Raw genomic sequence first — 26729 nt, 5'->3', positions numbered from 1 at the left:
ACCTGCTATTAAAGGCACAACAACAAGCCAGAAGGATATGTGGGGCCAGGGCAGCCCCCAGCAGAGGCTGCTCGGAAAAAGTGTCCCTTCCCAGCTACGCTCGAGGGCTATGGACCTTGCTTGCAGACTGCCCAGTTATGGGGGGACTCATTTTATGATGTGGTTTTTCTTTATTGTGCGGTTTTCCGGATCCTATGGACGCACTGGTCCAGGGGACAATTGATGAAGACATACAGTTGGGCAGGGTTATTGGCCCCTTCCCATCATCCCCTACCTCTGCTCTCTCAGCGCCCCCCCCGTATAGTGCCCAAAGTGGCAGTGGGCAAAGTCTACCTGATTCACCATCCGTCATACAAGTGGGGTCACTCAGTGATGCCTTATGGGCAAGTGTGGCAGCTAATCTGCCTGCATTGCTGGCCGTTACACACGGTGGATTTTGAGCTGCTGAGCTTTGCCTGTTAAGTCAACTATGCAGCAGAGCATTACCTAGGGGCTGCTGTATTCTTGCATGGAGCACTTCAGCGCCCCTTCTTGGAGACGAGAGGGCTCAGAAGCAGTGGGGCACTACTTTCATGATTTACAGTTTACGGGTAGGGCAGACTTTGGGTGCATATTAGCACCTGATGGCACAGTTTATAGCGTAGCTATGAACTGGGGGGTTCCTTTGGCAGCTGGGGAAAGGGAAGATCCTGCCCCAGTGTTCACCTTCCAGGGTATGAAGACTGACTTTTGGACCCAGGGCTGCAGGCTCCCCTGGAAAAGCTTGAACTGTTGCAGATCAAGATCCTGCAGTTTTCAGGGGCTGGGGAAGGTGTTTGCTTCCTCCCCTTCAGGTGTTGGGGGCCTTCTACGGTGGGGGTGATGGTGCCATAACAGGGATTTCACAGCCTTACCACAAGTTCAAAGTTTTGGCTGCTTTGTGCGCCAACCTGTGGTGGCCCCCTCCTTTCCTGTGGCGCGTCAATGGTGTTTCAGTTAGAGGAAGGACCGACTCAGCTAGTCCCATACCGCATACTGGGAGATGGGGGAAGGGAGTCAGAGATGGCCATATGCCTATCTGCTGCCCCAGCATGCTCACCAGCTATCAGAGGGCAGGAGGGGATTCCTGGGAGTTAGGGGCTGGCAGGGGCTATGCAAAGTGTGGCCTATTCCTATGAATCATGTGCTGGAATTCATCACATGGTAGGAGTGTATCTTGTCTGTCAGTGTGTCGCAAGGTAGGCTGGCAGGGGGCCTTTAGGACCATTCAGATGTCTTGGGATATGTCATGTTCTGGCCAGCTGGCCCATGCACACCCCCATACCCCTTATCCTCATCCTCCATGTTCACCTGACCCGCCAGGGATGGTTGATCAGGGAGGTGCCCTGAGACCATCATGCATCAAAGCTCAGCAGTTGCATGTAGCGGCCCTCACACTTAATTCGGAGCCTTCCGGATGGGGGGCGAGGGTGTTTGGGGGCCAGGTCAGACTTCCAGGCAGACCAGGGGTGCAAGAGTTAGTCCACATTATTTTACCCTCCCCCTGGACTGGACATTTCCCCATGACGGCGTCATAGTGTTTTTGGCCTGAAGCTACAGGCCTGGTTGCCTGATATTCAGGGGGAGGGATCTTCCCTTATAAAGTTTCAGTCTAGTGTCACAGTGCCTGGGAGCAGACCCATGGGGGTTTGAGGGACATGCTCCTCTGGAATGGGGTTTGCCTACCCGGCAGTGGAATTGCCTACCTGGGACGGTCCATTTGGTTTTGGTATATGCAGGTGCACGCCATTAGGAGGTGGAAGTAGGGGGCGCATGGAATACATTCACCCTGGGGGTGAGTCTGAAGGTCCGCGACCCAACTGTTCACAATTGTTTCTGTTTTGGCAGGTTGTTGGATGGGGATGGAGCAGACGAGCAGCCTACTCTGCAGTCATGGCATGATCTCATAGGCTGGCCTTGGGGCCGCAAACGCACATTGGTTCACAGCTGGGCCTCGGATGGTGGGCCACAGTTTGGTGGCTGGGTCGACAGAGTATGCACTGGAATGGTCTCCTACCCATGTTGTTCCAGCAGGGTTCAGGGCGGAAGGTTCTGCAGGTGGTGGTCATTCCCCTGGGTGGGAATTACCTTGGTTACTGAAGGGCAAGACATGTGAGGACATGCAGTTGAGGCCACAATAGCATCTGTTCGTCTGCTGTGGTCAGACATGGAGGGCAAGGCCCTCAGTGGCAGGTATGTGAGGACATGCAGTTGAGGCCTCGGTAGCCTCGGGTCGTCTGCTGTGGTCAGACATGGAGGGCAAGGCCCTCAGTGGCAGGCATGTGAGGACATGCAGTTGAGGCCTCGGTAGCCTTGGGTCGTCTGCTGTGGTCAGACATGGAGGGCAGGGCCCTCAGTGGCAGGCATGTGAGGACATGCAGTTGAGGCCTCGGTAGCCTCAGGTCGTCTGCTGTGGTCAGACATGGAGGGCAAGGCCCTCAGTTGCAGGCATGTGAGGACATGCAGTTGAGGCCTCGGTAGCCTTGGGTCGTCTGCTGTGGTCAGACATGGAGGGCAAGGCCCTCAGTAGTAGGCATGCGTGGACATGCAGTTCGTGGGGCAACGATGGCATCTTCCAGATGGACCTGCAGAGGGGTCTGCACGAGATTCTTATCGGGTGTGGGGTAAAGGGAGAGTAAGCAGAGGCTTGTCCCCCTTTTGTGGCAAAGAAGTGCGGGAAAAGGTTTAAAGGGAAAGGGCAGCTAGGTGACACCTTTAGGCACCTTTGGGGGCGATTGGCGGTCTGGGGGCCTGCAGCTCAGGGCTATACGGCCCAGGGGGCAGAACACGGGCCGCCTTTGGGGCCAACGTGCCTCATCCGCTCGGAGTTTCACGGCTCCGGGGGGCGGTGATGCGGGTTGGACCCCCTACACATCTTCAGGGTGTGGCTTGAGCTGGGGTCTGGCACAGGGCAGCCCCGGGTTCAGGCAAGGTTTAGTCGCCCTATGGCTGCAAGCAGGCTTTGCCTGGATCATCAGAATGCTCCCGCACTTGATTTCCCCTCTGCAGGTTCATTATTCTAATTGATTCCGTTTAATAAAGTGGCCCATGATTTAACCCAATGAATGGTGTTTGTGTTTTATTTCGGCAATAGGCCACAAACATTTTAGCCTTGCTTTTCAGAGATGCTTCTCCAACTTATGCTTTCATTTTCAGCAATTTACAGAAACATAAACACAAAGGCACAAAGATAAAACAACTCGCACAGGGCATGATCCAACCGAAACGGAGAAATTCAAAGTTTATCTCTCTCTCATTGAAATCAAATGCTTAACTTGGGCTGGATTGGGCTTTACAGCTGTAATAGTAATTCAAGCTGTTCTCTTGCTTAATTCAAAACTATTGTACTCTTGTGCAGATGTGAATGTTGAAAGCACAGCGTAATATCTGTAATTTTAGAATTTTAATTTTAGAGAGCCAGTGTTGCATAGTGGTTAGAGTGTTGGACTACGACCTGGGAGATCAGAGTTCAAATCCCCACAGCAGCATTGGTGGTATAGTGGTTAGCATAGCTGCCCTCCAAGCAGTTGACCCGGGTTTGTTTCCCGGCCAATGCAGTGTTGTTATTTGAGAGCCAGTGTGACATAGTGGTTAGAGTGTTGGACTATGACCTGGGAGACCAGGGTTTGAATCCCCATACAGCCATGAAGCTCACTGGGTGACCTTGGGCCAGTCACTACCTTTCAGCCTCAGAGGTAGGCAATGACAAACCACCTCTGAATACAGCTTACCATGAAAACCCTATTCATAGAGTCACCATAAGTTGGGATCGACTTGAAGGCAGTCCATTTCATTTTCATTTTGAATTTTAAATCAAAATTAAAAACTTTCTAGATTGTTTTAAAATAGTAACTTCTTATTTGCCACAAATAATTATAGTGAGGGTTTACCCAGTATCATATCATATGCAGCAGATAGGATAGTTATCAGAGTGCATTTTAAAGATGGCCCAGAAGCAAGATAATGTAATTAGTGTGTTCTTGAAATGGAGTGTTAAAATGGAAACATTTAAATTGGCAAAACTATTATGTTGGGCTTAAGTTATTAATCTTCAGGAAGGATGGCAAAGGGATTTAATTAGTTTTAAATGTGAGACTAAGATTGATGACTCTTCTTTGTAATACTCAATGCAGAGAAGCATGCAAGATGGTTGATGTGTGCAAATACCATGCAAAGTTCAAGTGGCAAATTAAAAAAAAATTAAATACATGTTTGCAGATGGTTAACTTTTTGCCATTTACAGTGTCTTTTAATGGTTTTGTTTCATTTTGGTTTGAAAATCTGCATTGTTCCCTCTTAGAAATGCCAGTTCTTGGTCTCCCTTATTCCTTAAAATTGGCATTTGGAATGCCAAAAGTCTTTTTGCCAGTTGTTACTTGAAAATAGGGCTGCTAATAAAATTTGCAAATAATGGGCTGATAATGTGAGCTAAACCAATTTGAAATTCTCATTTGTATTGAGTTGGGCACCCCTATCCTGAAACTGCTTGTAATTACTAATGAGACATATTTTGAGTTGAAGTCCTACTTTTGTACTTGCATAATCAGTATTCATTCATCATGTCAGGCCAGCAAAGGTGGTAGCTACTTTGGGAGCATGGTCAGAAATGGATTACTTCAATCCTTGCTGTTTGTTGTTATGTGCCTCCAAGTCGACTACGACTTATGGCGACCCTATGAATCAGCGACCTCCAAGAGCATCTGTCATGAACCACCCTATTCAGATCTTGTAAGTTCAGGTCTGTGGCTTCCTTTATGGAATCAATCCATCTCTTGTTTGGCCTTCCTCTTTTTCTACTCCCTTCTGTTTTTCCCAGCATTATTGTCTTTTCTAATGAATCAGGTCTTCTCATGATGTGTCCAAAGTATGATAACCTCAGTTTCATCATTTTAGCTTCCAGTGACAGTTCTGGTTTAATTTGTTCTAACACCCAAATATTTGTCTTTTTTGCGGTCCATTCTATCCGCAAAGGTCTCCTCCAACACCACATTTCAAATGAGTTTTTTCTCTTATCCACTTTTTTCACTGTCCAACTTTCACATCCATTCATAGAGATACCTTGGTCTGAATGATCCTGACTTTAGTCTTCAGTGATACATCTTTGCATTTGAGGGCCTTTTCTAGTTCTCTCATAGCTGCCCTCCCCAGTCCTAGCCTTCTTCTGATTTCTTGATTATTGTCTCCATTTTGGTTAATGACTGTGCCAAGGTATTGATAATCCTTGACAAGTTCAATGTCCTTATTGTCAACTTTAAAGTTACATAAATCTTCTGTTGCCTTTACTTTAGTCTTCTTGACCTTCAGCTGTAGTCCTGCTTTTGTGCTTTCCTCTTTAACTTTCATCAGCATTCGTTTCAAATCATTACAGGCTTCTGCTAGTAGTATGGTATCGTCTGCATATCTTAAATTATTGATATTTCTCCCTCCAATTTTCACACCTCATTCATCTTGGTCCAATCCCTCTTTCCGTATGATATTCTGTGTATAGATTAAACAAATAGGGTGATAAAATACACCCGTCTCACACCCTTTCCGATGGGGAACGAATCGGTTTCTCCATATTCTGTCCTTACAGTAGCCTCTTGTGCAGAGTATAGGTTGCACATCAAGATAATCAGATGCTGTGGCACCCCCATTTCTTTTAAAGCATTCCAACATCCCTACTCTCGGTTTAAATTTCCCTTTCATTTCTCTAATCTTTTGGAATAGGGCTCTTGTTCTTTCCTTTTTGTTGTCCTCTTCTATTTCTATACAATAACTATTGTAATAATTCTCTTTGTCCCTATGTACTAGTCACTGTATTGTTGCATTTAAGGTTCTGACCATATTTCTATCTCCTTTTGCATTTGGTTTCCTTCTCTCTTTGACCATTTTAAGAGTTTCTTTAGTCATCTATTGAGGTCTTTCTCTCTTTTTAACTAGAGATATTGTCTTTTTGCATTCTTCCCTGATAACGTCTCAGACTTCAATCCATAGTTGTCTTGGTTCTCTGTCAACTAAGTTTAAAGCCTCAAATCTGTTCCTTATTTGATTTTATATGCTTCTGGGATGTTATTTAAATTGTATTTTGGCATGATGATTGCTTTGTTCTTCTTTAGCTTTACTCTGATTTTCGATACGAACAGTTCATGATCTGTACCGCAGTCTGCTCCTGGTCTTGTTTTTGCAGAAAGTATGGAACTTCTCCATCTTCTGCTACCAGTTATATAATCAATTTGATTCTTATATTGACCATTTGGTGATGTCCATGTGTACAGTCATCTTTTTGGTTGCTCAAAAAATGTTTTTTGCAAGAAACAAATTGTTGGCTTCACAGCATTCAATATGTCTTTCTCCTGCTTCATTTTTGTGTCCTAGGCCCCATTTCCCCACAATTCCTAATTCTTCTCTGTTCCCTACTTTTGCATTTCAATCCCCCATGATTATCAGCACAACTTGTTTTGATGTGTGATCAATGTCTTACTGTACTTCTGCGTAAAATCTCTCCAATTCCTCTTCTTCTGCATTTGCTGTTGGAGCGTAGACTTGGATGATGGTTATGTTGATAGGTTTCCCATTTAATCTCATTGATATCACTCGCTCAGACCTTGCGTTGTACTCCTAATTGCTTTTGCTACATCACTTCTCACTATTAAAGCAACCCCATTTCTTCTTAATTTCTCATTTCCTGCATAAAATATTTTGTAGTTGCCTGATTGACGAAAATGTCCCATTCCTGTCCATTTTAGTTTGCTCACACCAAGTATTGTAATGATGATGCGTTCCATTTCTTACTTCACAATTTCTAACATTCCCTGGTTCATGCTTCTCACACTCCTTTGGGCTTCCTTTCAGCTTTGACCCAGCTGTGTCATTAGTCACAGCAATACTTGTACTTGTCCTTTGTTCTTCCCCAGTAGCTCGGTGACTGCCTTCTGACCTGGCGGTCTCATCTTCCAGCACTATCTCGTGTTGCATTTTGGATACTCTGTTCATAGGGTTTTCATGGTAAGAGGTATTCAGAGGTGGTTTGCCATTGCCTTCCTCTGAGTTTGGATGCATCTTAGTCTGGTGTTTCAGCTTTGACCATTCCACCTTGGGTGCCCCTGCTAGGAGTCTAGCGTCTTGGTCTAGACTCCTGACGGCATTGCTCTTAGCTTCTTCGACACTCTCCAACCCCTTCACCACATTAAGGTGTGCATCCTAGAGGGGGACAATCAGTTTAAAAGCAGCAAATAACTTACTAAAAAACAGCAACATAAACAAAAATTGCTGTGTAATTTACACAAGAATGTTCTGCTTGCATCATCATTCTAGATGCTGTATATACAGTAGCTTCAATGATAGCACTAGCATCAGGACAAGGCACCCATTAGCTCCTTAGATCAGATGCTGCTTTGAGGCCACTGTACTCAAGGAGACGTCATATTGGAGCAGCCCTGAGGCATTGTCCTTCTGTTTCTGTGCACCCATTAGTTTAATAGGCCTGCTGCTGTCATAAGTCTGCTATATGCAGAAAAACCTAAGGGCCAAGCACCTCCATGGTTGTAGCAGTGAGCTCTGAGAGGATGAAGCAAGGGTGAGAGGACAGCCTCCTTTTCGCTTCTCTATCAGCCATCTCATATTATTCAATATTGTAGAGAAAGTACTGAGACAGGGAAAGTGAGGGAGGGAATGTCAGTAGGTGTTAGGGTTGCCAGCTCTCCAGTTTTCACCCAGAGACTCTGGTTTTGGGGGGTCCTCTTTGGGTCTCCAAGTGAATCAAACCAATCTCCAGACTCTTAGCTGTCATTTTTTTAAAAAAAAAATAATTAAGTTTCTAGGTGGTCTGGTTCAAAAGATAGAGACCAAAATGTCAGCCACTGCCCCCCCCCACAACTTCTGTTAGTACCAGCTGCTGTAACGCTCACCCTTTCAGGTTTTTAGCCAATAAGTGAAGTCAGGGTTGTAATTGACAAGGGATTTGTTGACCTACAGACAATAGTTAAATCCCACTGCAAATTCTAAAAAATGCAAATTCTAAAAAATTCTTTTTCCTGCTTGTCTGCATATCAGCAATTCATTAAATTTATAGCTTTCAGCAGCATCAAGAATATTTTCTCTGTGCAGGAGATCTGAATACATTGGAACTTGCTTCTGAATAAACATGCATGCAATGGCAGTGGCCTGCCTTCCAGTCAATCCGGACTTATGGCAACCCTATGAATAGGGTTTTCATGGTAAGTGGTATTCAGAGGTGGTTTACCATTGCGTTCCTCTGAGGCTGAGAGGTAGTGACCGGCTCAAGGTCACCCAGTGAGCTTCATGGCTGTATGGGGATTCAAACCCTGGTCTCCCAGGTCATAGTCCAACACTCTAACCACTATGTCACACTGGCTCTCAAATAACAACACTGCATTGGCCGGGAAACAAACCCGGGTCAACTGCTTGGAGGGCAGCTATGCTAACCACTATACCACCAATGCTGCTGTTAAACATGCATAGGATTGCAAAACAGCTTGTAGTGGCATGGTTCTGAATTTTGGATTGGTTACATGAAGTTCCTTATCACTAGATTGTAGTCCTGTGCACGCTTCCTTATTTGAGTAAGCTCTACTGAATACATTGGGTCTTGATTTTGAGTAAACGTGCATAAGATTTTACTATAAATACCTTTGCACGTTGTGTAAATAATAAATATATTTAATATTCTTCTTTATATAAATATTTCTTCATACTACATCTCGATATGTATCTGATTTCACACTACAGTTGTAAGTTATTATTTCCTCTACATTATAAGTGTGCCCTTCTTCCTTTGGATGGTCCTGGTCCCCCTCTGTTGAGGGGCAAATTAGGCTGAGAGATGGTGAGTAGCCCATGGTCACCAAGTAAGTGTTGTAGCTGATTTCCATTTTAAAAAAATAATTAAAATGATTTATATGCAAGCAAAGTTTGTGAAGTAATGCAGATACACATAATACATTTAATATCCAACTCACATTTAAAGTGCATGAAGAATCCTGGGAAATGTAGTTTCCCCCTCACAGTTACTAATTTCTACCACTCTTAAAAACTACAGTTCCCAGGATTCTGTGGTGTGATTCATGTGCTTCAAATGTATGTTGAATGTGGTTTAAATGCATGGTGTGGATCTGTCCTAGTATGCTGTGTATTCATAAGTGAACCACAAAGAATTTTAAAAGATACTGTTTAAAACAGGGCTATAGCTCAGTGGTAGGGCACATACTTTGCATAAAAGGTCCAAATTTCAATCTCTGGAAAAGGCTATTGCTTGGAATCCTGGAGAACCTATGCTAGTCTATGTTATCAGTACTCAACTAGATAGTACCAAATGGCCTGAGTTGGTATAAGGCAGATTCCCTTGTTCCCAGGAGCCACTGTGACTCTGAAATTTAATGATGTATTTTACTTACAATATTTATATACTGTATTGTAAAAAAAAAACCCTCAATAAAGAGTTTACAGAAGGAATTAAAATGAAAAAAATATTTGCAAAAATAGTTAAAATGGGTATTTAAAAACATTTAAAATAATACAATACCGTTAAAAACAGATAAAAAGCATAATAGTTTCTACATGACCGGGTAGGCTTGCCTAAACAAAAAATGTTTTTAGCAGGTGCCAAAAAGAATACAATAGAGATGCCTGCCTCATGTCAGTAGGCAGAGAGTTCCAAAGTATAGATGCTGCCACACTAAAAGATCAGTTCCTTACAAGAGCAGAGCAAATACTATGTGGCACCCCTAACATGGAGAGCACACCTTGAACTTGGCCTGGTAGTAAATTGACAACCAGTGCAGATTTCAGAGCAGAGGTATTGTGTGATAACAGGATCTCACTCATATCAGCAGTCCTGCTACAGCATTCTGCACTAACTGCAGCCCCTGGGTCAGGTTGTGCTGCATAGTGATTTATGTGACCTTGGCTGACTGGCTGCCAGTTTGTTTGTTTTTTGTTTTGGTTAGGATTCCTGACTGGTTGTGGGATGCTGAGTTTTCTTCCTTACTCATAGGAATCTTCTTGTGGTTGGCATGGTATTGCATTTAGGAAAGCATCACAGTCTTTTCTTTTTCTTTTTCTATTTGCATATCTGACCTCACTCCCTTACATCCATAGGAACAACAATAGTGGTTCCATGTGCTCAGCAGAACCTCCTTAAACCCACTGATGATACACTTCGTTGTTTGCATGATGGTTTGTTTCTTGCCCAATAGTGGTAAAAGAGAATTCACATACTGGGAAGTGTGGCTTCAATTGTTGTTGTTCCCAAACTACTACCTCTGAAGGTAGACCAAACCAGGTGTATTCTCTCTTTGTCCATTATTACTCACTGGAATTGCATTAGCTGTCAAAGTGAACAGCCCACAAAGTGGGCATGAAAGGGTAGAGAATCTTCTTAACTCTTACTCATTTCTCAAACTTCTTTCTGCAGTGCAGGATCAAGTCTATAAAGAAGGTTGGAGCAGCCATGTTAAAAGGCAGGCAGGGCATTCCAGGGAGGGAGTAGCCAACCTTGCTTTGATATGGATATCTTTGCAGAGGATCCCTAGTCAAGCCTTACCAACAGCACAATCCTAACAATATCTATTCAGAAGTAAGTCCTGTTGAGGTTTATGGGCCTGCGTTTAGAATTGCAGCCTTCAGGGACATCCATCTTTACTCCTGAGTGCTCCCATCTAACATCTCCACAACACTAGGCTCCCTTCTTCCTACAATGGACTTCTGGTGACTGGCCTGGCCTGAATGCACTTAAACTGAGGGCATTTACCAGAAGCAAGTAGGCTAGTTTAAGCCTTACCCAGGCTCCTCAAGCAGGTGAGAAAGAATGATCCCATTACTTCAGGTGAAGCTGGGATCACCCTCTTTAGTTATGATTTCTATCTTAATTTTCAATCAGATAACTTTTTTTTGTTTGAGTTGTATGCTCCAAGCAACTGTGGTTGATGTTTAACATATCATGCTTAGTGACATCACTAGGGCCTACCCCTGGTGACATCACTAGGGCCTTTCTCTGGAAAATCACTAGGGCCCACCCCTAAAATCTCAGGGTTTCGGATACTTCTGAGCTTGCAACCCAAGTAGGTAGGTAGAGGTGTGTGTGTGTGTGTGTCATGTAAACATGTGTGATTGCATACTGGTGTGAGATCTTCTGTGCACATATGTGCTTTACAAGAAATTGAGTGTGAACATGTATTTGAATTAATGAGGGCAAAGAGAGAAGTGAGTGGGAGGGGAACTGGAGATAATGTAGAAGAGAGGGAATGAAAGAGGGCAAGAGGGGAATTAGGAATCCATCATAATTTCTTGACTTTTGTGTTTCTAACTGTTCATTTGGATCTGGAATGGGTTTGAGATAATCTTCCAACCAAAATTTTTCAGCAGGATATTAGCAAATGACTATATTTGTTTTGTAAAAGTTATCAACAGACTTTTTAATCTTCTGCTCACTATTAATTAAAAGGAATTGGTTCAAGCTAAATAATTTGGAGATTTTTGTTCTTTGCGTCTGGTCACCCTGATGACATTCATATTATTAATGGACTGGTGTTAGTTTTACTGTGCAAAAATGTCTTTGGGTATCATTTCCTTTATATTATTGTTATTGTTGTTATTATTACCCGCTGTTGAACCAGAGGTCCCAGAGCAGGTTACAACAATAATTAAAACAGTTAAAAATAACCTAAATAAGATCTCAGAAAATAGGGTGGGTCCTAAAAATATACATCTCATTTGTTGAAGGCCAGGGTAAAGAGGTACATCTTCAGCATTCTCCAAAAGGTGTGCAATGAAGTTGCCAGATGCACCTCAGTGAGGAGAGCTTCACAGCTTAGGAGCTGCCACAGAGAATGCCCTCTCCTAGGCTGCTCCTTGAGCTTCTGAGGGTGGCTGAACTACTGAAAGGGCCCCTGAGATTGTCTGTAGAGAAGGAAGTAGTGTTTCAAATATTTGGGACCTATGTCATTTAGGGCTTTAAACATTAACTTGAGCACCTTGAACTGGGCCTGGAAATGCTGGCTGCTGCATTTTGGACCAGTTGAAGTTTCCAAGTTGTCTTCAAAGGCAGCCCCATGTAGAGCACATTGCAATAATCCAGTTACCAGAGCATGGAACACTGTGGCCAAGTCTTCTCTGTCCCAAAGGGCCGAAGCTGGTGAACCAGACGGAGTTGGAAAAAGGCACTCCTAGCCACTGAGGCCACATTAACCTCCAGTGACAGTGTTGGATCAAGGAGTACCCCACACTGTGGACCTGTTCCTTCAAGGAAAGGGTAACCCAATCCTGAACAGGCCATCTTCCCATCTCCTAGACATGAGAACTCTGACACATGACACCCCTGTCTTTTCAGGATTCAGCCTTAATTTATTGGCCCACATCCAGTCCATCACTGCCTCCAAGCACTGGTTCAATGCTTCAACTGCCTCTCCTGATTCAGATGGAACAGAGAGGTAGAACTGGGTGTCATCTGAATAGTGATGGCGCCTCACTCCAAATCTCCTTTATTCAAATGTATCTGATTTAACGGAAAATAGCTCTATAGTATTGGTTGATAATCTGTAAATTGTAGTTAGGGTTGATTATTTTCTTCCAACATATTCTCACCAATAATGTTGTAAATCTGTAAGATCAATAAGACCTCCTATTTTTGCCTGTTCAGTCTTTGATCTTTAAATTCCTGGGAGACAGGAACATCTTGGCTAATGAGTCAGCTAGAACTAATGTGACAAATCACATTTATATTTGGATTAATTCATGCAAGTGCATTGCATGATAACATAAAAAAACATTTTTTGTCCTGGGCCCAGTGCTCTTCAACATTTTTATTAATGACTTGGATGAGGAGGTACAGGGAATGCTTATCAGATTTGCAGATGATACAAAATTAGGAGGGATAGCTAACACCCTGCAAGACAGAAACAAAATTCAAAGGGATGTTGATAGGCTGTTGAAAACAACAGAATGAAATTTAACAGGGAGAAGTGCAAAGTTCTACACCTAGGAAAAAGAAATCAAATGCACAGTTATAAGGTGGGAGACACTTGGCTCAGCAATATTACATGCGAGAAGGAGCTTTGGGTTGTAGTTGATCACAAGATGAATATGAGCCGACAGTGCAATGTGGCTGCAAAAAAGGCAAATGTTATTTTAGGCTGCATTAACAGAAGTATAGTTTCAAAATTGTCTGAAATATTAGTTCCCTCTATTTGGCAATGATTAGGCATCATCTTGAGGACTGCATCCAGTTCTGGACACTGCACTTTAAGAAGGATACAGACAAACTGGAACAGGGTCAGAGGAGGGCAACAAGGATGATCAGGGGATTGGAAAGAAAGCCCTATGAGGAGAGACTGAAAGAACTGAACATGTTTATTATTATTATTATTATTATTATTATTATTATTATTATTATTATTATTATTAAAGTTTATGTATACCCTGCCTTATGACCAAAAGGCCCTCAAGGCGGCTTACAAGAAGAACACAAATACAGAAATACATCAATAAAACAATACAATTTACAAAAATTAAATATCAAATAACACTATTAAAAAAAAAACAATTACAACTTCCAGTGAAAATACAGGGTGGTGCAGGTGCCTGGAGCGGCAGAAACATCTCAGGTTGCCCCCAACAAAGCTGTGAGATGGTTCTCTCTCTTTCCTTCTATGCTTACAAGTCCGGCACCTTCAGTAGAACTTCTGATCAGCTTCTCTGATGGCAAAATACAAGTAAGCTTTCCCTAGCACCATGTTTAGCCTTGAGAAGAGAACACTGAGGGAAGATATGACAACTCTCTTCAAGTACTTGAAAGGTTGCCACATAGAGAAGGGCCAGGATCATTTCTCGATCATCCCACAGTGCAGAACACGGAATAATGGGCTGAAGCTGCAGGAAGCCAGATTTTGACTGAATATCAGGAAAAAACTTTGTAACTGTTAGAGCAGTACAACAATGGAACCAATTACCTAGGGGGTTGGTGGGCTCTCCAACACTCGAGGCATTCAAGAGGCAGCTGGACAGCCACCTGTTGGATATGCTTTAATTTGGATTCCTGCATTGAGCAGAGGGTTGCACTCGGTGGCCATATAGGCCCCTTTGAACTCTACGATTCTATGATTGTTACTGATCTGAAACAATAAAGACAAGTAGTTAGTATTACTGGAAGATACCTCTATGCAATGATATTAACTTAGTCTTCAATTAATTTTTCACTGGAAGCATGGATGTGGGTATACAAAACCCTGCTAACAGGTTTTTGTATCTTTGCTAGAATTGGCCTCATGATCACAAAGATTTAAAGATGAACTATGTGTACCAAAGATGGATTATTTTGACACTTCTTTCAGCTACAAGGTTTTAGCAAGTAGAATTTGACAGATGAACCTCCTTATCTAATATGTTTCTCTGCAAGAAACATGTTTCTGGACATAGTAATTTTTCAGAGCATAATATGTGATTGCCCTCTATAGTTAAAGCAATTAAATGGAAAGGAGGATGGCACTCCTGCAGAGATATTTGGGAATTCTGACTGGTGAAACTTGTCATGATGGGGTGAAGAAAAAGATCATGTGCTGGGATCCCCTCTTAGATAAACTATAGGGTGTTTTTTCCCTTTGCATTTTGTCACCCTGTCTATACTTGCATGGATTAATCAAATAGGAATGTAAGTATATTGCATTATATCATTAAAAATGACTTTGAGAGCTAGAAGTGTCTCAGAGTAGTTCTGGATTGAAAGAAGTGTGCAAGTCTGTGTGTAGTTATCAAGAGCAGCCATCAGTTTTGCTGAAGTCAAGATATATTATGTCCACAGCATTCCCACAGTCTAGCAGGGACGTAAGCCAAACAAAAAATGAGAAGATTAGTCTGGCATGATTTGTTCTTGATAAATCCATGTTGGCTTCTAGCAATCACTGCATTGTTTTCAAGGTGCTTACAGACAGACAACTTTATAGTCTGCTCCAGAATTTTCCCAGGGATTGATGTCAGGCTGACTGGTCTGTAGTTCCCAGGTTCCTCCTTTTTACTCTTTTTGAAAATAGGGGCAACATTAGCCCTCCTCCAGTCATCCAGCACTTCACCCATCCTCCACGATCTCACAAAGATAATAGACAGTGGTTCTCAGAATTCTTCAACCAGTTCCTTCAATACTCTAGGATGCAGTTCATCGGGCTCTGCAGATTTAAACTTGTTCAGAGTGAATAGGTATTCCTTGATGGTTTGTCTATCAATTTCAAGATGCAATCCTGCCCCCTTCAACTTCACGTTTGCCAGGGGGGTCATAGATCCTCTTTTAGGAGAAGACTGAGCCAGAGTCGGAACTGAGCACTTCTGCCTTTTCTTTGTCATCTGTTATCATTTTGCCATCCTCATTTACCTGTACCACCATTTCTTTTCTGTGTGTTTCGCTATGGATGTACCTGAGGAAAGCTTTTTTGTTTCTTTGTCATCTCTCGCTAACCTCAGCTCATTCTCAGCTTTAGCCTTCCTGATGCTATCTGTGCAATTCCATGCTACCTGTCTGTACTCTTCCTTTTGGCCTGGCCTTCCTTCCACTTCCTGTATGTGTCTTTTTTTGTTTTTGTTTTCAGGTCATCTCTAAGCTTTTTGTGAAGCCACATTGGCATCTTCTGCTGTCTTCCCCCTTTTTTCTTTGATGGAATTGTTTGCTATTTTACCTTTAGAATTTCCTTTTTTTATAAACTCCCACCCATTTTGGACTCTTTTTCTCTTTAGGGTTGCTTGCCATGGAACCTTACTTACCATTGCTCTGAGTATATCAAAATTGGCTTTCCTGAAGTCCAGGGTACACTTATGGGTACTCTCAGCTTTTGCTTCCTTTAAAATCAATAACTCAAATATAGCATGGTCACTTTCCCCCAGACTTCACAGATAACATTGGGGTAATTGAAGTCCCCCATTGCTACTGCATCATGCTTCCTCTGAACATTGGCAATTTGCTTTTCAAATGTTTCATCCTTGTCTTCTCCTTCATTGGGTGGTCAGTAGTAAACTCCAACCACCATGTTCCTTGTATTCCTTGCCCCATCAATTTTAATCCAGATACACTCAGTGGAGCTACCAAGCTCATCCTCCTGTATTTCTGTGCAGGGATATATATTTTTAACATATAATGTGACTCTACCTCCCTTTCTGTTCCCTTTGTTCTTTTTGAACCAATTATATCCTTCAATTGCTGTATTCCAGTAATGGGAGTCATCCCACCAAGTTTCAGTCATACATATCAAGTCATATATACTCTCCTGTATTAAGAGTTTAAGTTCATCCGGTTTATTTCCCATACTCTGGGCATTAGTATACAGACATCAAAGACCATGTGATTTGCAGCTTGGCTTCCTTCCTACATTTTTATCAAGATTATTACTGGGCCCCATTAGAGCCATTTTCTCAGTTCCTCTTACTTTACACAAGCCTTTGTTAGTCGTTACCACCAACTTTACAGGCTGATTCACATGGTAGCTAAACTTTGTATTAAAGACTAAGCTTTTCCCATCATGATAGATTTTCAGTGTTCACACACTCTTCCAATCCCCTGTTTTCCACTACCTTCCAATCCCCTGTTTTTCATTCACATTTTAGTATCGCTGTTTCATTGTGGCCCCAACCCCAAATTTACATGTTTGCTCCCTCTGTAGTATTGTTAATGGAGAAAATTGAAATCTTCCACTTACACTACAGTTTCCCGTTACATACAAACTTAGGAAGTTGTGGTTCGTTAAAACAAATCAGGATCAAACATGGCTTCATAGCCATGTCTATGAATTACCCAGAATAAATCAGTTTCCGTAGTTTAGACAATAGTGTATTCATAAGTGAAAGTATTTTTAATGTTTTTTATTCTATGGTGGTTGTTTTTAATGTGTTGTAAACCACTTCCATGTTTTTAACAAAATAGTGGTATACAAATATTTTATAAATAAATAAATAAACCTTTCAATCACCTCCTCTTGCATGTGAAAGAAGGAGAGAGGAGAAGGGGAACTGAGAGAGCACCAAGGCTCACTGCAACACATTTCCATAGTGGGAAACCCAAAATACCTAAAGAAGCACTTCTCCCTATATCAAGCTACCCATGTATTAAGATCTGCAGGAGAGACCCTTCTAGTTGTCTCATTGTTGGTTTGATGATATGAAATAGTATTTTTTCAGTGGTGGCATCTGGGCTGTAGAATTCCTTCCCATTTGCAGCATAGCTAGTACCACCATTGTTTGTATTTTGGCTCCTGCTTTAAAGCACATATTTTCACCTAGCCCTTTGTGGGGAGCTAATCATTATAACACTTTACATTGGTGCTTGTTGGTCTTATATTGTTGCTGAGTAGTATGTACACACATTACTGGATGTTTTAATTAGTGGAGTTTGATGAAATAATAAACAAACAAACCATCATTTCACATTACTTTTGAAAGAGGCCGTTGTACAACTAACAACATGATAGGAGAAACTGTGGCTCTCTCCACAGCAGGCCAGGTTAAGGTACCTGATTCCAATGAGTACTGGAGGCAGGATACTCATCATTTCCCTCCTACCGCGTACAGAGTGAAGACAGAAGCCTCCTTCAGGCATTCACTGGCATGTGTGCAAAGAGACCCGTGGGCCAGGTCCACCTCCTTGATGATGCTGGATGTGCTGACAATATTCAAAAGCTGACATATTATTAGCTGAGTCTGAAGGAGGCCACTTTTATCACATGAAGAATTTCCAACATGGGAACAGGAACCCTAATTGCTGGAGAAATATTTGTGTTATTGTGTAGATTTTGTTTTGTATCATTTTTACTCTCACAAATTCAGTTAATATGGGACATGGACAGGATGGAGTTGCAAATTGAAAGCTTAACATCTCCTCATATTTTTAAACAGCAGTTAACAGCATAAATATAAAATGCAACATGTATGTGTTTGTTGCTGTTGCAATTATTAATGTTTTTTTCAGTGTTTCAGGCAAGACATATTCCCACTTTATTCCCACTATTTTATTCCCACTCTTAGTGAGAATGCAGGGGTCACAGCTAGGTTAAATTATTCATTTTGTGTATTAAATATCTCTGTGGTTATCCATCAAACCTTGAGAGATTTCTACAAATTTTGGGTGCATTAATTAATTAAAACTGCTTTAGTCATGGCAAATGTTTCAGAACCAAGGTTAACAGTAATATCTTCACCTGCCCTAATAGATCTACTATTATTTAATTTTTTACAGATAGATTAGATGGTGTGTTTGCGTTGTAGATAGAAGATTATCCACTAGCAACTATTAATGTACAATTTTTTCATGTATACCACCAAGAAGTTACTTAACTAATTAGTAGTAGTAGTAATTAGTGTCATGCCTGATCACTTCTTTGTGTTTGCACACACACTCTCAAGCATAAGAGTTACTTCAGCTGACAGTAACTCTGCCAAGCTTAGAATCAAATACTAAATACAGTATTTGTAGCCTCTAACCAAAGTACTCTAACTTAGGAATGATTTCAGTATCACATGGTCTACATTTTCATGCACACACACACCGCTGTGGTCCATTAAATTGTTTTTAAATGTAAAATTGCAAAAGAACTAACAGTTAAGATATGGCTAATCTATTATCCCTTTTGGGAGAGGTCCATAGCTCCGTGGTAAAACACCTGCTTCTTGCAAAAAGTCCCTGTTTCGGTCCCTGCCATCTCCAGACAGGGCTAGGAAAAACTCCAGTTATGACATTTGCCCTGTTTGAATGGCATAACTAGCTTCCACAGAACATCTGACACTTAGGGAAAGAAAAAAAATCTACTTGAGAATTTGACTCACACAGATTCTTATATTCTGTGGCAGGTGTGGGGAACTTTTAGCCCTACTCCCATTAGCCCCAACAAGGATAGCCAATGACCAGGATGATGGGAGTTGTAGTTCAACAACATCTGGATGGCCAAAATTTCCCCATTCTAGTTTTATGGGAATATGACTCCTTTTACTAGCAATGTATACTCCAAATACAGAAGGGAAACTAATTATTAGAGCAGACATACAGTGTATAAGACAGCATGCAAATATGAATGTGAATTAAGGCATAGAGTGAATTAAGTGAATTAAGGCATTTTAACGAATTAAAATAATTCATTAAATAGAGATTAAAGTCTCACCAGACAATCCTCAGATCTGGCAGTGAGCTTCTAATTGAGAATGCTGCCTGGCTATTTGAACAGTACATCTTACATACATTTCTGGACACATAGAACTGTCTGAGAGGCTTTGATCTGTCTACATAGTAAATTTATGACTTTGTTTTTAATATTATAGAACAGGAAAGATGCTTTATAGTTCAAAGGCTGATCTTGCTAGATATCCTGTGCAAACCAAGCCAAAGTTATGACCATTACTTTTGACAACCATGTTTGTGTTCTGGCATGATACAAATAATCAGATAAACAGACACCCTATGGTAGGGTTGTGATCATCTGAAGTTAGACCATATAGCTTTGATTCATGATCAAAAGATCCCTTATCATTTACCAGATCATTCTGTGGTCCATGTTATAGTTTTATGGCTTGTGTCAGTTGTGAGACATATATTTTTCTTACGTTCTGGTATCCTGGTTTATCAGTGGACCTGAAAGGGATTCAGGAATGTGTGCTACATCTAACTATAGAAAGAAGAAACTCTCTTTTAAGAAACGTTCACTCACATTCTTCATAACAGGTTCAATTGTGTTTGATTCTGTCTTGGATTATTATTAATATTAATATTCTGTGATTCTTCAAGATGTGCAGCTACATCTGTGACACTCTCTAAAACCTTAAAGAGCAACTGCCAATGAGTGTAGACAATACTGTGCTAAATGGACCAGTGGCTTCCTATGTCAGCCAGGGTTGTACACGGGCCCCAATATTTGCTTTTTATCTGTGCTTTTACTAAAAAAAATCAGATCTATTTCTGAGTCACTTTGTCCACTTTAATTTGTGATTCTGGTCACAAGGCACCCTGTATCAAATTAATCTCTGTGTTCCCCATTCATTCTTATGAAGAATCGTAAGATGTATTTTCCCTTTTTGCAGAAGCTGCCTCTGCAGATACGGGAGCCCCACCAGAGTGAATTAAGCCTGCTAAATTTCAGGTTCCAGGACTTCTGGTGGGGAATTAACAGGAATTCATGTTCCTCCGTAACCTATATTAGCACAATCCTCTTATTAGATCAATGGGCAGAGCAATCCAACTCAGGGGAAGCCGGTGTAAGTTGTGCTGGAGCAAGAGAAGCTAGCATGAAGGTCCACCTCATCCAGTTGCCATTCAGGAGCCTCTGGGTTATCTGAACGTTGACTCAGCCAGGAACTGTGTATAGGGACCAGAAAGTAAAAGCCTCCCAAATACCCCTATGCTCTCCATTGACTCCTATTGCAATTATTTTCTTAGATAGACCTTTTTGCCTGGATTGGGACTAGGGTTGCCAGGTTCAGGGCCTGAGACTGATCCTGTATCTTTAGGAGAAGAGAAAGTCAGCCAAGTGCAGGTGTTCTTGCAACACTGTAATGGGAAAAAACACAAGGTGATATTCTCCGTTCCACCTGCACAACTTTTAAAGATACAGAAGACCTCTTGGTTGCCAGGCCTGGCCTCCAAGAGGTCTTCTGTATCTTTAAAAGTTGTGCAGGGGAGAGGGAGAATTCCACCTTGTGGTTTTTCTCATTACAGCGTTGCAAGAATACCTGCACTTGGCTGACTTTCTCTTCTCCTAAAGATACAGGATCAGTCTCAGGCCCTGAGCTTGGCAACCCTAATTGGGACCTGCAGGAGCACTCTGAACACAAGTTGGATGCGGCCTAAGTCCCCTCACCTCAGCTCCTTCCCCTGACATGCCCCCAACAGATCCATTTTTGGGGTTTTATGCCGGCTGCACTTGCACTGGTGTCAGCTGAGCCAGCTGGGTCTTGGCTCAGCCAGGCTAGCCCTACTGAGCTCCAGTTGAGCTGGACTGAGGTACTTATGCCAGTATAGCCTGGCTGAGCTGGGACCTAGTCAGCTCAGCTGGAGGTCTGCCGCATCCAACTCCCCTCAGCCCGGTAAATGGAAGTTGGATTACTCCCCAAAACTGTAAAATCTGTATTAGTTTCATATTTAAGGGGAGTGGGGTTGTCACTTGCTCTGCCTTAAAATAATTAAGAGATGGCCAAGTGGTGTGTATTCTTGCTTGTTCATTCTAGCAGCTTCACACTGGGCAGCTTGTCTTTCCCAGAGCTTGTTTGTTTTGAGAGGGGACATCCTCCAATAGGCATTACAGAAGCTGTCTTTAATCCTGTGGGGTGCTGAACAGCTCTGGAGAATTTTCTTTTCTCTTTTTTTTTTTACAATAATTTTTATTCAAATTTTCATAAAACATAGAAAACAAAATCATAAAACATTCAAAGACAAAAAACAAAACAAAACAAAAATGATTAAACAAAAAAAAAAAATGTTGACTTCCCATTTGTCACATATCAAATCAGTTATAGGTCTACAATATATAACAATCCTGTCTCTTAAATCATATTATAAAATCACTTTCCTCCAGTAGTTATCTTAATTAATCATCAAATCTCATAAACATTACTTTATTCTTTCCACAAAAAGTCAAAGAGAGGTTTCAATTCTTTAAGAAATATATCTATCAATTTTTCTCCAAATAAACATGTCAATTAATCCATCTCGTTAATAATTATAATAATCTTATTGTCATAACCATAGTCCAAATAAACATTTCGATTAATCCATCTCATCAGAATCTGTTAGGTCCAATAATTTCAATAGCCATTATTCCATTATCCCTATTAGTTCCATCTTCCATCTTCAATAGTCCTGTTAAGTCCTGTAATTTCAGTGTCCAATCTTCCATTATCAGTATTCCATAATAATCTTGCTGTTGTAGCCATAGTCATATAATAAGAGTCTGATGGGAATTTCCTCTATCCCAAATATTTTCTTGCCATCCATTCTGAATAAGTTGCTGAAATACTGTTGTAAAGTCATATCTGTGTTCTTCTTTTTTATAAAATGCACTGGCTCATCTCTTAAGAGTTTTTCCATTGTCACATGGCTGCAGTTAATTCCATAGATTTTCTCTATATCAAGCTCCATCACATCATTCCAGTCCAGAAGATTATCCAAGCCATTGATAACTTTATCTCTAATATCGTCATTAATTTCTTCAGAGATAACGTTAAATTCCAAACAGTAGATTTTATTTCTAAAATCCATAAACTCCAGATCTTTTTCCAATTCCACATTTGTTCCAATCTCCAGGGCTTGTATCTTCCCTTTATTTTTTCTTTTCTCATCTCTGATCTCATTCTCCTCTCTCACAGGATCCCCTATTTCTTTAAACTCCTGCGTCATTTTGCTCAGTTCAATTTTCAGCTCCTTAGTACCCTGTCGCAGGGTTTGTTTCGTTATCTCAATCTCATCCATTATTTTCTGAAACATAGTTACTTCCAGATTCTCAGCCACTTTCTTGATTGCCATTTTTAAAACCACGAAAACAAAGCAAAACAAAAATAAAGAAAAACCACTTCTTATTTCAGCAACAATTGGGTTAATATTCCAGGCTTGATGACATCACAGTATAAACAGAGCAACCTGCCTTATCTCTCTATGTTCAAGAATGCAAAACAAATTTAGTTCCCAGCATCAAAACAGTTAGTGGCGTCGTGAAGAAGCAGATTCGTCAAAATAAAATAGACCAAAAAGAGAATAGTCCCAGACAATATAATAATATTCCTTGGAATAGAAATCAGGAATAGAAATCCCTCTTCTGTGTATATCTTTAGAATGCACTTCCAGGACAGCTTTTTGCGACAGAAACAGAGATAAGCTGTTAATTTCGTGGATAACAGAGAAGAGTTATAGCTCACCCAGAAGCTGTCCAAAGCCGATCAATCTGACAAATCTCCTTTTGCTGCAACAATTTAAACCAAGTAAAAAAAAAATAGAAAGAAGGGTGCTTGCCTGTTAGTCCGTTCTCTCTTTAAAGAAAAGATAAACGTATCGCTTAAGCAGATAGAGCTTGTTCGAAAGTCCGTCCGGCATTGTTGGCTGGACCTTATCTCATAAATTAATGAAATCCAGTCCTCCCAACAAAAACAGGCTTTTGAGGTTGATCTCTACGTTTCTCCCTGCCCGGGAGAAATTTCATCAGTCAAAAAAAAAATGTTCTGACTGATTTATATCTGAATAAGCTTCTTTTGAGGCGGGAGCCCGTCCCAAAAGCAGGCACAAGCGAAGTCACCCTTCCCGGAAGTCGAGAATTTTCTTTTCTCAAGCAAAGCAGTGAACAATTTTTTAAAAAAAAATTAAATGAAGCTTTTAACTTTTAAAAACAATCTTCTACTGCTCTGCTTTAACAATATATCTCTTTAGTGTAGATTACTGAGTAGCTATGGGGATATATAGGGCTTTTCTGTGTGTGTGTGATGATACTCAGCTTCATGGCTGAGTGGAACTTTGGTCTCATTCCAACTGTCCATGACATCAGGAAGACAATTGGGACTAGCAAAGGGTAGGCAGAAGAACAGCCCAACTAGGCTGTTGCTCACACAAATATCCAAACAGCTTTTACCCCCCCGAAATGACTCTTGCAACCAGTGAAGAATGTCATGGATGGGTCTGACTGGATTATTCATTGCAGCATTCATACAGACATGCATATCTATTTAACCTGATTTGGCAAGCATCTGAGAAATGATTACATTTCAAGTCTATGAAGCTCCCTTAGGAGTTTAAAAAAGAGATTCCTGTTTGAAGTATAGAATTTGTCACCATTTAAGTTTTTTTTCAGAGTGAAGAATAATGGTCAACCATCTGTTGAATAATGTTTCTTGTAAAGTGTCTACTATAATTATTTGTAGCATTTTATAGATGTTTTATTTGCTTAAAAGTACAAAAACATGCATTTGAAATGCATCCTTTGTATGAGAGTAAGACCCCTATTTTGTATGCAGTATAAATTTTGACCAGCAACAAACCCATAGTCTGAACAATTGACTTAACTGAGTTTTAAGGGGGCGGGATCTGTCTCTGGTACTCTGTATCTGGAATATAATTATTACTAATAATTCCTCTTCATACAGTTCTCAAAAAACTACACATTTTCAAAATAACTTATATGTATGGAGAAGAATATAGAAATAATAGCAGTTATTCTGCAGATCTACCTGCCAATTCATAGGGTGATGTTTGGGAGCATTTTCTCACTTTGATGTGTGTGTTTTCCTGCTTACCCAAAATTGATATTGAGGCAAACCAGGTCAGCCTCTGTCTCTCAGGGTAACAATGGAATAAATCAGCATCATTGCCTTATTGTAATGGAATATATTGAATATATTTCTCCACATTTTTAAGTATGTCTGTCCTGCTTGGGCAGGAGATATTTATACAAACGGAAAATTAAGAAATTGTGTTTGGCCTGTCTGTGACCTTCCGCATGTGAGAAATCTTCCAATTTCCCTTTTCCCCACAGGAACTGGAGAGAAAACCATAGCAAGACATTATTGATTGATTGATTGATTGTTATGAAATATTATGTTTATACCCCACCTTTTCTCCAAGGAGCTCAAAGTAGCCTGCATGGTTCTCCCCCTTCTCATTTTATCCCCACAACAACCCTTTGAGGTAAGTTAGGCTGAGAGATAGTGACTGGCCCAAGGCCAATCAGTGTGCTTCATGGCTGAGTGGGGATTTGACCCCTGGTCTCCCAGGTCCCAGCCCAATGCTCTAACCACTATATCACATGGATGCAGGATCAGTGTCTTTGTAACCATAATTCCAAAGTCCACAGTTGGATAGTACCTATAGTAGGACTGACTGAAAAGTCACAAGTACTCCAGAACTCTTCACTCGGCAAGTTGTTACACAAGGTGGGTGGGTGAGGAAACACAATCAATAAGTTGAAAAATTAGGCTGGATGTTACAGTCATGAAGTCGGCCTGCAGATTGAGTCTAGTAGCCAGTATACTACCCCCTATCCTTTTCAATCAATTTTAATTATTTCATCCTCTAGTAGTAACTAACAAGTTGGCTGTGCATTCGATGCTATTAAAATAAAAGATTGCCTTGCAGTTGACTGGCCCTCACCTCCAACAAATAACAATAAAGCCCGAAAAAGGGATGCATCAAGGAGGCAGTTGATCTTCAGCCATTTCTGCATGCTCTGTACCATTGAAGTGGGGAATAATAACAGTATCAAAACTAAATTGTAAGAAATGAATACTAATCCATATGTTAAGAATTTTGGGAGAAGAAAGTGGAGGTATGCATCAATGCCAGGAGGGGTCCTGGGGTAAGAGGAACAATTGCCATGTGTAAAAGATATAGAAAATAATGGTCAGGTTGGAATTAGCACTCAGAGGGCTGGTTTGCATGAGTGGTAGCCAAGATTTGTTCTCAGCTTATTGCTCATGGTTTGTACAGGAGAAACAAACCACAACCCCGGGTTTGTATGTCATGACATGCCAAGACTTATGAGCAGCATGCAGCAGGATGCTGCTCATTCATGTTAAACCATTGTTAACTATGGTTTAATGTAACAAGCAAACACAGCCGCAGACAAGCAACAATGGTTTGCATATACTATACAAGTGGTTAATGTATATGATATAAGCAGAACATAAATACAGAGTAGTGGGTTATATTATTCTCCTTATCAAAACTACTTAATGCACAGTAGAGCCAGTACATAAGAAACAATCAGGAATGCAATCTTCCATACTGATGACCATGGCATTGCTACAGAGACGCACATTTGTTTTTTTCTGACATGAACTAATTATATTATAAAATAGCTCCAGTTGTGGTCTAAGCAGTTGTATTTATAATGTTTATTGTGGACAATATACATTTTAAATATCATCCACTATCCTATGTTTATAGAGGAATTGGGTGGCAGGATCAACCTCTGAAACTAGAGATTTAATGTTTTCTGCAAAATGCCACATACTTTAAAATGTGTAGAATGCCTGTTCTGTTTATAGCACAAGCCTGATAAACATTGGCTTGGACCTGTCATCATGTTTTGTACCAGTCCTTTCATTAGGTGTTTATTCATTTAAATGGACTGTACTAAACTTAAAAACGATTAGGCTGTAATTGCAGTGACAAATGTGGATCCATCAATCCCATTTTTATAAAGATCAGTATGTAGTCCACAGAAAAGCTGTTAGGAAGGTAGGTAGGAGTGGAAAAGCAGGAGGCTTAGGGAGGTGCTGAAATAGAATCTTACAGAGGCCAAAAATAATGTTGTAAAGCAAGTTCAGAAAATACTTCCCTACTATGGTTGAAGTATGTGTGGGAAAGGAACTATTGCACCTTTGAACTCATGAAGCGAGATGGTAATCACACTGTTTCCCTGGTTTTATTGTGATGTAACTGAGAGTACAGTTGAGTCACTTAACCTTCTCCCTCTGTTCAGACCATTTTCTTACACTGATCCATAACCAGCTGTGTGCATACATTTTTTAAAATAATAATTAAATAATACAGGCACTATCTCAGTTGTGAATATGGGCTAAATAGGTCAAAACAAATAGTGCAAGTTGTTGTAGACTGAATATTTATTTGGCAACATACTTTACTTATTCATATCTGTGCTGGAGCAGAAGCCCTCAGTATTGAGTTTTAAGAGACATTTTTCTTCAGGTACTATGAGTGGTGTTATTTTCATTTATCATACATTTATACTGAACAAATGCATGCTTATATAAAATGA

The 26729-nt window shown here is 40.9% G+C and overlaps 1 protein-coding gene and 2 non-coding genes across 12 annotated transcripts in view; 2 read left to right on the top strand and 1 right to left on the bottom strand.

The window, feature by feature from the left end:
• The window catches only part of CTNND2 (catenin delta 2), a 1018171-nt gene that overhangs the window by 468654 nt on the left and 522788 nt on the right, over nucleotides 1-26729 (top strand). The window lies entirely within an intron of this gene.
• Nucleotides 3504-3575, top strand: TRNAG-UCC (transfer RNA glycine (anticodon UCC)). Its single transcript has one exon. It is a non-coding gene; the product is annotated as a tRNA-Gly (tRNA).
• TRNAG-UCC (transfer RNA glycine (anticodon UCC)) lies at nucleotides 8391-8462 on the bottom strand. The gene has a single exon. It is a non-coding gene; the product is annotated as a tRNA-Gly (tRNA).

This window comes from Rhineura floridana, chromosome 1 (assembly GCF_030035675.1).
Source record: "Rhineura floridana isolate rRhiFlo1 chromosome 1, rRhiFlo1.hap2, whole genome shotgun sequence".
NCBI lineage: Eukaryota > Metazoa > Chordata > Lepidosauria > Squamata > Rhineuridae > Rhineura > Rhineura floridana.
Note: the sequence above shows the minus strand (reverse complement) of the source record. Positions and strands in the feature narration are given on the sequence as shown.